Genomic DNA, 12,633 nt, shown 5'->3' on the forward strand with positions numbered 1-12,633 from the left:
TAATGAAAAATAAGCCTTTAAATAGACTTTGAAAGAAACAAAATAAACCCTAAAAACCCTAGGAAAAACCGGCCACACAATGGAGAATTCTACCTTGGCCGAAACTTTCCTATTCCTAAACGAATTTGGATTAATTAATTCCTTTATTTTGAATTTAGGAACTAATTAATTTACAATGAAAATAATAAAATAAAAACTTTCCTAAACTTATTTATCCAGAAAATAAATAAATAAAACTAAAAAGTAAAGGTAGTTTCCTAAAACAAAAAGTAGAATAAAATTAGGAAACTATAATACTAGCTTTTTGACTAAATTGACTTTGACTATTCTTTGACCAAATTGAGCTCCAAATCAGCTTCAATATGCTTTGTAGGATGCCAAATAAGCTTATTGTGCAGTTCCTCACGTTGCCCTTGCTTGGAAGTATGAGAAAAGGCTGATACAGTAAAATACAGTAAAACCCGCAAAGAATATAGCAAATCCGGCCTCTCCTTCTCCTTGTGCGTAAACCACCTTGTTGGTCGGCTTTGAAGCTGCTTTGGCTGGTTTCTATGACTCATCCTCCATATGAATTGAACCCATAAAGATGGGGTTCCAATTCATACAACCCGGCCTCCTTATTAGCACCAAAAACGTCACCCGACCCTGTTTTGGCTTCTATTGCTTGTATGAGTAAAACAGGCCTTGGTTCTTTAGATGTGGCCAACCCCTCTTGGCTATGACTTATTCCTTGTATGAAGACAGCAAGATTGTCCTTGAACCTCTTGGCTTGGGCCCTAGTGATCGGTCCCACCTTCATTTGTATTGGGTCAGCACCCCAGCGGGTTGTTGGTCGAGCAGTCTCGGGTGGATTCGCATCACCAACTTGGCCTAAAGCTATGTTTGGGTTTGGTTACCAAGATTGTGTCAGATTTTGTATTTTTGGAAAAGGTACGTTTAATTTTATTTTTTAATTGATAAAATGAAATTGAATTATTATATGAGTTTGAGTTTCATATTTAAAGTGAGCATTATTAGTTGTTAATTTACATACTTATTCTCTTACACATGTATTTCTTATCTAATATTATATTTAAATTAATGTTTGTAAATTTAGACTCCTAAGCAGTCTAGAAACACCGAATATGGTTATTATATTATGATGATAATGAGGGATGTCATTAGGAGAGATATAAATCGATAAAACTTAAGAAAAATGGTAATTTTAACATTTTAATATAATTAATTACTTTATAATAATTAATATTTATTTATTTTATATATATTTTAGTATTTTTTTAACATAACTTTTTCAAGTGCAGTATGAGAGTGTAACTTGGTAGCTAGATAATGTGAACCAGTTTAGAGTTGAATAAACATCAATTATGATCTCAAACATTTCATCTCAATGAGTATGAAAGTTTAATTGCTTTTGTTTGTACATAACTATATAAAATTGTTGACCAAATTGTAAAAATATTGCATGAATTAATATTTAATTTATTTAAAATATTATTTTATTATGCAAATATTTATTTTAATCTTATTGTCTGCTAATTATTTGCATGAATCTAGTTATTAGACAATTTGAATTTGACAAAAGTAAAGGCACTATTTAAAAAAAAAGAAAAAAAGCATCGCCAAAGGGGAGAAAAGCCGATGCTTTTGTTAATAAAACCATCAGCTATTGCAGGCATTTTTAGCGATGCTTATTTTAAAAGCATTGGCTATTTTATGACTTTTTAGCAATGATTTTTAAAAAGCATTGCTATATATTCATATAATAGCCAACACTTTTTAGAAAAAATGTTGGCTTTTTTTAATTTTTTAGCAATTTTTTTTTCAAAAGCGTCGGCTATTAGTATACATTTAGCGACACATTTTTAGAAAAATGTTAGTGTTTTTAATACATGTAGCAATGCTTTTATTAAAAAAAGGTGTCAGAATATTAGATGACATTTTTCAAAGCATTGGCTTTTTGTTGGTAATTTTAGTGACACTATATCAGGTGATGCATTGTAAAGCATCGTTTCTTATTTTGCATGATGCATTAATTGCATTTCCTGTCATTACAATTCTTATAACGACCATATAAATATTTGCAAAAAATTTTAAACTTAAAGAAAAAAATCTATATATAATATTATTATATTATTATATTATATATATATATATTATATACATATTATATACACATACTGTGCATTCTTAAACCCTAAACAAATATACATATGATATTATTATATAATATATATAGGATAGTTTTATGGTATGGACGTTCGCAAAGATTAAAACATTAAAAAACTATCATTTTTGCAGATGTCTGCTCTGTAGACGGACTTATATACATAGCCGTGCACTTCTAAACCCTAAAGAAATAATGATATTAATAATAATAATATCACTAATATGTAATGAAAATAAAAAAATAAAAAAATAAAAAAACCTTATTCATGCTTTAAAACCATTTCAACACTACTACTTTCTGATTTATCATCAAAGATTAGGACCATCCAAAATTTTATGACTTAAACTTTGAACGTACATTGAGTTTTTTTAGTATTGATCTAGTTGATAAAATCGATATGTTCAGTCATATTTGAAAACCTATTTAAAAGTTTTATTGTTAATAAATATATTTGGATTTTTTTTTTCCAATCTATACTATAGAAGTTTTTTAAGAACTAAAAGTTTAACATTTATATATAATACTATTCAATCATGTAATTCAAATTCAAAAATGTTTACCTATATTTTTTTTTTCCATAAATAGAGTTTAAATCAAAATTCAAATGCATTTATGTAATTTAATTCAAATTCAAATGTATTTAAATAATATTTTCCATTTATAAAATTCACATTCACATTCAAATTTATTTTTTGGTTCCTTACAAATAATTAATTTCTATATATTAAATACTCATAATATAATTTAATTGTTATTATTATTATTATTATTTATCCTATAAACAAAATTTTTACCTTATAAGTTAAATTACTTGTGGAATTCAAATTAAAAAATGTTTACCTATTTAATTTTTTTCCATCTATGAAATTTAAATCCAACTTTAAATTCAAATGTATTTATATAATATTTTCCGTCTATGTACTAAAAATATAATTGATTATATTTATTACTACTGTTATGTTTATTATTATTATTATAACCTAATTAATAAGAATTTGGATTTAAAAAGAGGTATATATATACATACTATATATATATATAGTTTCGCTACTATATGTATCGACTTGTATACTATGATATAGATCAGCTTTAAATTATATATATATTATATGGTGTGTCGTATATGTTTTATTTTAATGTTACATATAATTTGATTATGACCTACATTTAAAGTGCATGGCAATATTCATTATAATAAAATTATATATATATATAATATTATAAATATATTTTTTCTTTTTAATTTAAAATTTATTTCAAAAGAAATTTTGATTTTATATATATTTGTGTACAACCATAAAAGGTAAAAAATCTTATACTTTTTCAATCAATTCTTTAATATTATAATAGTAAAAATATATATTTTTGAATACAACCAATAAAGGTAAAAATTTCATGCTTTGCTCTATATGGTACTTATTGAATTTGAAGGGAATTTGGAATGATAATATGCTGATACGTGGCACTGAGTCTTCTACTTTTATATGTTATATAGATTATATCTAAAAAAAAAAAAAGAAAAAACATTTTTAGCTATCCTTATTGTGGCAAGTTTATCAATTTAAATAAACCAATTGATCTCTCCTTGGTGACATAGTATGTAATTTTTCTTTTTGTTACTGATTAAAATTAGGTGAACATGCATATTTTTAATATTATGCACCAAAACTTTATTTTTGTATCACTTTACTCTAATTATGCAAATTTCTCAAACGAATTTGGCCAAATTAGCTCTTATATACAGTTCAAAAATATAATATAGTATAATTATTTCCAAATAAAGTTAGTAGTGGATTGGTTGGGTATAGTTAATTTTATCAAATTAAAAAGCCATATATTAATCATTAAAAGTTTTTATCAACCAGAAAAACATGATCACTGTATAGTCGCTTAAACGTGTAACAAATTGTTTTTAGTTATCAATAAATGTTTGGTCATTAAAACTAAAAAATTTTAACGATCAGATTTTATTGTTTAGATAACCAAATTTTAATCTCTGAATACTCTAAAAAAATAACATGTTAACCAAATTTGGTAACATAAAACTATATAAGTGATCAATAGTATAGTCACTAAAAACAACATTTAGAGACCAAATTGTTTGGTCGGTGAAAATACTTACAGCAACCAACACAATAGTCACTTTTGGTCTTTCACATATTCAAAAATATTTTTAGTCACCGAATTGGTCACTAATGCTCTAGATTCAGCAACAAAACCCTAGTCTCTAAATGCTTTATGTTTAGCAACCAATTTGTTCACTAAAATGCAATTATTTTAGTTATTTTCTAAATTAATTAACAGTAAAGGTGCAAAAATATACAATATATAAAGCAAATTAGCAAATTCTTATAACACAAAGCTTTAAATATTTATAAAACAATAATTGTCTTTACATGCATATAATTGTCATTAGTACATACTTAAAACAATCATTTTGTCTAACATAGGCAATAAAATCATTTATAAACAATTACACGTAATAATAGTGATGGCCATAGTGGGGAGTGGTGGAGACAAATCTTGCATTGAACTTTTCATTGCATTAATTTTAAACATGTACTCAATTGATTAAACTTGACCTTGCTCCTTAAATTCCTGAAATCTAAAGAAGTTTAAATAACCAAAATCAAATCAAAAAGCATATTAGACACTGCAGCATACACATACAGACATACTGATCTGTTGCCTACGCTTCGTAGGAAGCTCAAAAAGAACATCCTTTTTAAGTCTGCGAATCATCAATGTTGCTTTCATCAAATTATGCAATTCTTCATGGTTACTTGCACCTCGATATATTCCAAATACTCCCTAAAAGATCAATAGCAGCGACAAAATTTATAATTGAAAGGAATAGTTTTAAATTAAATGCTTCAGAAGATCTTTAACCAAAATCATATTGTCACTTACACCCTTGCAATATCGATTACAACATTCATTTTTAAATATTGGATCTTTCGTTATTTAAATTGTGTATCTCCATCACTTGTAGTCATTTATCATTCAATGAATGACTGAAAAATGATAGATCGATTCAATTATAATGCTTGTTACTTTGTACATATCATTCATGGACACTTCTACATACATCAAGATACAAGGGTTCGAATGGCAAAAGTTTGCACAAACTCATAAAGAATTATTAAAATACCAAACACCATTGACATCATATATATCCTAAATGAGCCACCAGAAATACCTGCTTGAATAATTCAATTGGCCACGACAAAGTAGAAGTTCCACTAAGTAACATTGCATATTGAGCTTTCTTAAGGTCTAATATCGGGGAGATGAAGATGTCAGGAGAGAGGATCAAAATTTGCAGCTGTCCCACTGAAATTTTATTCTATTGCATTATGGACCAAAAATGACCATTCAAAGTGAACAAACAAAATATGAAATGCAATGATTGGGTTTACAAGTCAACTTTCTTTTTTCTAGCCTTTTACTCATATAGTTTTAACCTATTAAAAGGATGAATTTGTGCATCCTTTATTTAACAATGGAATAGCAGTGAAAACAAATCTAGTATTCATGTGTAAGATGAAAACTGATTCTTATTAAACGAAACAACATAAAAAATTCAGTTTTAAAGCGTAACATTGAAAATCATCAAAGAAATCTACATTTACATAATCTTCTTATTGAAAAGCTTCGGCAAAATTTATAAACCACTTTTATGAGAAAAATAGATGTGCAACTTGAGAAATGAACTAAGTAAGGCTCGATAAAATAATGATGGAGTAAGGGATTACCAAAACTTTCTATCCCACTGCCAAGACCTTCAGCTAGTCCAGAGAGCAAATCAAGTGAATAGACAGTAAACTCTTTGTCATACTGGAGTCCGGCAAAAGCAGGATCTACCTGCAATAGAAGCTCAAAACAACACCTTAAAGATACTAGCAAGCAGCCACCAGTAAATAATATATATATATATACACTCCTAATAGTTCAAACACGTCAATAAGTATCATATGGAAGGCTACTAACCTGCAATTCATTTGTTCAATAGTGATAATAAATATGCAATTAGAAGGATTTAGGAAAATTAAGACTTAAATAAATATGCATACATAGACCTATCTTCTTATTAAAAAGGAAACATTTTTTAAGTTGACACCAAACGAAGCCATCCCTACCTATAAAGTAAGATTAAGTGCAATTCTAAGTACAACATAAATGATTTAAACAGAAAAGAATTTTCATATCTTTACCACAGACAGCTGGTTTTTCTTCATCTAGGCTTCTATCAGCCTCTTTTAACTCCTCAAGAGGATTGTAAACCGTCCCAGCTGAAGAAGAAGCAGCAGTTGTAGCTACAGAAGTTTCAGAATTTACTGGAGCAAATAGTGTTCTGCCCAAGTATCTTGTTATATACATGGTTTCACGATCAAATTTCTGCATTGAAAATGCAATCCAATTAGAGTAACCAGAAAAAAAAAAAATGAAGCTATGAAAAAAAAAATTAAAAAAATAATTTGATAAGAGAATGAGATGGAGAACATAAAACAATCAAGAGTTAATAAAAAAAGCTGACAACTTTTCTCGATCCTACAACGTAAATTAAGTTCAACAGTCTTTGTTTTTTTCTTTTTTCTTTTTTCTTTTTTTGTTTCTTCTTTGATCAGACACTATATTTCAAACTATTGCTCAATCTTCATCTTTAACAAGATCCAACCCGTAAACTAATATAACCTATACCCTAAATCCCTCCATAACACTTGAATCCAAGACAGCACAACCATAATCCACAAGTTGAAACCAAAATTTCACATGGACCCACATCCTAGATCCTTGCATTCTGATCGAACAACCACTAAAACTACAAGAAATGTAAAGAAATAAATAACTACCAAAAAAAATCACTGTTATAGAAGAAGAATTAGTCATAGCCCTCTCTGAATCTAAAGGGATCTCTCTTCTCTCACATTTTATTCTAACTAAGAAAAGAAAATTGGGTATTGCTAACGGATAGAAGAAAGAAGAAGAAGAAGAAAAACGCAGAGAGAAGAGAAGGGAAAGTGCAGAAAAGTCGAAGAGAAAGATATTTGAAGAATTTGAAACTGATTTTAGCTTTGAAGCGGTGACATCGTGGATCAGAGAGGTTGGGTGAATGTCGTATGGTCGTGTGGTCGAAGAGTTTGGGTGGGTTCAGGTGACTGGTTTTGATGAGGTAGATCAAAGAAAATGAATGTCTTTTGTCTCCAATTTCGATCATTTTCTTTTCTTTGATTACCCGTGAGAGAGAAAAATAAAGAACAAAACAAGCTCAAGAACCACTATTCAAACTACGATCAGGAGCTAACAACTCAAAGAATCGAAAATTTTAGAGGGATGTATTCAATTTAGAGTTTGATGGATTTAAAATGAATTATAGACTTTAAAGGATTTGATAGATTGTTATGGAATTCTACAGACTCCATCAAGATTTTATAAGAATCCAATGAAATCTTTGGATTTAAAGGTGGATTTCATATTGACAATTTTCTTCACAATTTCCCTGTTAAAATCCTTTCAAATCCATTAAAATCCATTATTTTTTAAAGTCTTTTAAAATCAATGACTTTTTGAATACCACCAGATTTTAAAAGAATTCTATAAAGTCCTAATTGAATACATCTAGATTTTAATGGACTTTTATAAAATCCATCAAAATCTGAATTGAATATCATTAGATTTGTATGGACTCCTTTAAAATCTAAATCGAATACCTCAAAACTTTAAAAGACTTTTAAAATCCTTCAAATTCTAAATTGAATACATCCCCCTTAATTCAGATAGATAGGAAATCCACTAAGATAAACCGAGATTGAATACCAAATTGAACCAAGATGCACAAAAAAGCAAGAAACGAAAGGACCACTTTAAAAACCCAAAGGAAAAAGATAACAGAGAGAAAGAAGAAGAAGATTACCTTGCAGGGATCCATTGGACAAAGAGGTCAGACGAGAGAGAAAGAGAGAGACAGAAAACGCAGAAACAGGGGATGAGAGAGAAAGAGAGAGATAGATAAGGGACCTGTGCTCGCCTGCAACTTTGACATCAGTGTTCATGTTGGACACTCGGGACAAGATTCGCCATTGCTGGACACCTTCAGCAGGCATCGGTCTACCCACCATGTTGTAAGTGCTGCAGAGTCTCAAAAGGGATAGGGCAAAATGTTGTTTTGACTGAAGGGAAGGAGGGGAACGGCGGGAAATTGCCCACCAAACCAAAATGAAAATTTGATTTATTTGACAAAATCCAAAATTAAAAGTAAAAATTTTATATTTTATATGATAATAAATTAAAATAATTTTTTTATTTTTTTTTATATATAATATTGACATTAAACAATAATATTAATTGATTTTGTTAATTTACGGAAATAATATTAATGCAATAAAAGTGGTTAATCTAATTAATCAAATGCAAATTTAATAATAATTTTTTTATATATAAAATTATTGTTAAATGTATAGTATGGAATAAATCTAAAACATGACCGATCCCCAACGGGATTAGTAGTGGGCTAAGGTCTCAGGCCTATTGGCTTTCGATCTCCGCTACCATCACAGATCCCTAAAAAATTCCACAAATAAATTTCACCATATGGGTTGTACCATAAGCTTTTCAGGCTGGATCAATTAGAATTCAGATCATTAACTCTAACATGTATATATTTGTGTTTAAGTATATATTACTAATATATAGGTCTGTAATATTGGCTATAATAATGACATGTTAAATCCTATTCCAAAAGGATTTCAATTTTTAATCATGTATCAATTAAAACCATTTTAATAAGTCCACTTTTTCATAAATAAAAAATGCATTATATTTTAAGGTGAAATATTCCCTCCCTTTCTCTCTTTCTATATATAAGAAAATAATGACTATGCCATTAACTATATAAACCTGAAATTTATATAGCTTGCTCTCCTGACAAGTATCTTACTTTATAATAAAAAACTATAGTAATATGAAAATTACTATTTATAAACAATGATGACCATCATTAGAGATGTTCGTTATAAGCTGGAAAGAATTAAAAAAAAAAAACCAATTGAAAATTGAAAAAACTGAATGTCATCAATTAGTTAGCTAAACCAATCAAAATGTAGGCGGTTGTTGTCCGTACTGATTTTTGAAAGCTAATAATTAACTGAACCAATAAAAAAATAACAGAATAATTGAAATTGACCAACCAATAGTTGGGTGCTTTTCAAAATGCCCAAATTGATTTTCAATCAAATAATCTACTGATCAAAATTTTCTATTCAAAAACTAAATTGATTAAATGTGATTGTTAAATTTACTCCTACACATCATTATTGACATAGTGACATGACAACTTAATAGTCTACCATTAAGAGTTCACTTTCTCATAATATAAGAAAAATAATAAATACAATCAATTAATGTTTGCCAACTCAGCACAAGTCCCACTAATCACTAGTGATAGCAAATAGTGCATCTTTATCTGTATGGGTACATCATGACGATATCATTTTTTTTTCCTTTTATAAACCAAGAAAGGGGGCATTTTACTATTAAACGTAGTTGAATTTAAAATTTAAAAGTTATCATGAATGGTTATTATTATTTAGACTATCCCAAAAGAGCATTTAAGCAAGTGATTAAAGACTAAGCGACATGGTTAATTGGTAACTTATAGCTTCCACATATTAAATATGGCTTCTACTATAAAGTGGAGGAGAATTCCTATTTTATCAAAGTTCTATATAACATTGTTTATATTTGTAGTTATATTTAAAGTATAAATAAATCTATACACGCATATATATGTACGATAATATGTACATGTCCACACATGCATATATATATATGAATTCAAACAAACAAGTACCAATTACAAATATGTGTATATATATATATATATAGAGAGAGAGAGAGAGAGAGAGAGACAGAGAGAGATGTAATTATATTTTTTTATATTATATTCTAAATAATAATAAAAAATTCTCAAATGACCAATTTTTTATCACTAAAAGGTATTATCCTTTATTTTTAGTGCATTTTTTTAATTATTTATGCTATCACTTTGTTGCTCGTGTTTAGTCGTCAAAGGTGTACTATATCATCGTTTTTTTTATTTCAAAAAATTTCAACTATCAACATTTTGTTCACTCATTCAATATCTTAACAATAAAAGCTTTTAGGTCGCCTAAGGTGTTATGTTTATATTCTATCCTCAAAAAAAAAAAAAAAAAAAAAAAAAAAAAACAAAACGAAGAAGTCTTATATTAATATTTTTGTTACATTATTTTAATTACTACAATTCTATATAACAATTATGTGCTCACCAAAAGTTGCATCTAGTAAACAATTTATTTATGCTCTTTTTAAGCAACCAACCCATTATTAGTATTAGTGACCAATCTATTGGCCACTAATACAAAATTTTAGGTGACCAAAGAATGGTCATGCATTTATATTTATTTTCATTTTTAATTATTTAGACTATTAATAACCAAATTATTGGACAGTGATAATGAATTTCAGTGACCAATAGATATTTGGTCACTGAAAATCTTCTTCCCAAGCTTTGCTCTTAGATTGTGTTTATCTAGTTCTCAATTTATAAAAATAGGCTTAGTCAAGCTCTAATTGTTCAACCTACATAACACCCAACCAAATTATCATTCTAATTAGGTTTATTTTTTAGTTAATCCAAGGAAACACAAATAACTGGATAGAACTTAAGTGATAAAAAAGCTAAATTAATTCATCATAATTAAGATATAAGCCATATTAAAGCCTTAGATCAAAGATCTAGCTTCTCTTAGAAATAAAACAACAAAAATATAAACCAAATATATTTCCAAGGATCCAAACATTGCCTTTACAAAATACCAATAATTCAATTACAAATAACCAAAAAATTTATAGAAGAGATAAAGATGAAGAGAATTCTCAATATGTCATGTCTTTTCCAAGCAAATCCAAAACATTGGGCTATTCAAGAATCTCCAAATCCCTAGAGCTTCTCTATCTAAAACGACATTTCTCACTCTAAATTGTGATGTAGATATGAATCTCCTTCTTCAGTCTTGTCACTTTAGAAAAAATATATAGCCATCCACTTAAGAGCCTCTTTAATCCTTACCATATTAATTTGAATCTTAACCTGTTAAACTTCATTAAATGGCTAGTTAGGAAAAGGCATATGCAAGTGGCTTGCTTCACTAAGGACAAGCCTTGGGCTTTAAGAATCCTCACTTAGCCAAAATTTAAGCCACATATAAATGGAATTTTGGTTTTAGGTGTCTACACTACAAGGATTGCAATGTACACGACATATTTTCTCGATGCTTGACTCAAAGCTAGGATGTGCACTTCCTTAATGAAGTGTGCACGTGGAGCTTGTTGCTTTTCAACTCTTTGGAAACCAAAAGTGGCATGCACACCTCCTCTTTGTATGTGTGTGTGTACTATTCAAAAATCAATCCATAGGGTCTTTGCTTCAATTCTCCTAGTTAGCTCTCAAAAAATAATTTCATTAACAAAAAGAGAACAAAATATAACAAAAATGACCAAATGAATGAAAAAACAAACAAACAATTAAGTTTAGATAAGTAGATAAGCTAGACTAGTGAGTAAAATGCTCATTAATTAGATACTTTTCAATAGTTTAAGGATGTAGCACGTAGTCTCTTAATATTTGATTATGATATTAAAATAAGGCTTAAATTTCTATGTTATTTGAGGAATGAATTCTTGGAGTTTGCTTGGAATTGGATGGAAGTGTGTCTTCTGAAGAATGATATTTTAGGTTTATGAGAGAACTTAGACTTAACCCTTTAGATGTTTTATTTCCACTTATGTTTTAATTTGGCAATTGTTAATATTTTTCCCAACTTGTGGATTGATAATGTTAAGAAATATATTAAGCCTTATGAGTGATTTGAGGCCATTTATTAGAATAAATGTGAAAACTTTATTTCGTGACTCTAGTAAATTAATGAATTGGATTAGGTTGTTTGATGATCGAGGGACTAGAGAATTAGTGAATATTATAGACCTTAATAATACAAGTACACTAAGTTGAGAGGAAACACAAGAAGAATGAACTTAGTTTTATGTGTCACTAATATTTGGCTTGAGAAAATTAGACTTAAGATCTAAATTAATTTTTGGGTTTGACAGATATATTATTAGAGTTAGTTATAATTGGTAAGAGATGTGTTTTTTTTTCGTCAAAGTGATATTAATGATTAAGAGATGACTTTGGAATTAATTAATAGAAGATAGATTCTTATGTGATTTTGTTTATGGAAGTTGAATATAGATCTTTAGTTACCATTTTTATATATTTTTTTATTGATTTGCTATTGATCACTTTATCAAAGATTGGTTTTTATTTTGGGTTTATTTGTGGAGATATTGGAGTTTATTCAATACTATGGTTATGGCATTTGAGTGGTTGACTCATTTCTTTTTGTGAAGTTTAAAAGTATTATCCT

The sequence above is a fragment of the Ziziphus jujuba genome, chromosome 3 (genome assembly GCF_031755915.1).
Source record: "Ziziphus jujuba cultivar Dongzao chromosome 3, ASM3175591v1".
NCBI classification, from domain to species: Eukaryota; Viridiplantae; Streptophyta; class Magnoliopsida; order Rosales; family Rhamnaceae; genus Ziziphus; species Ziziphus jujuba.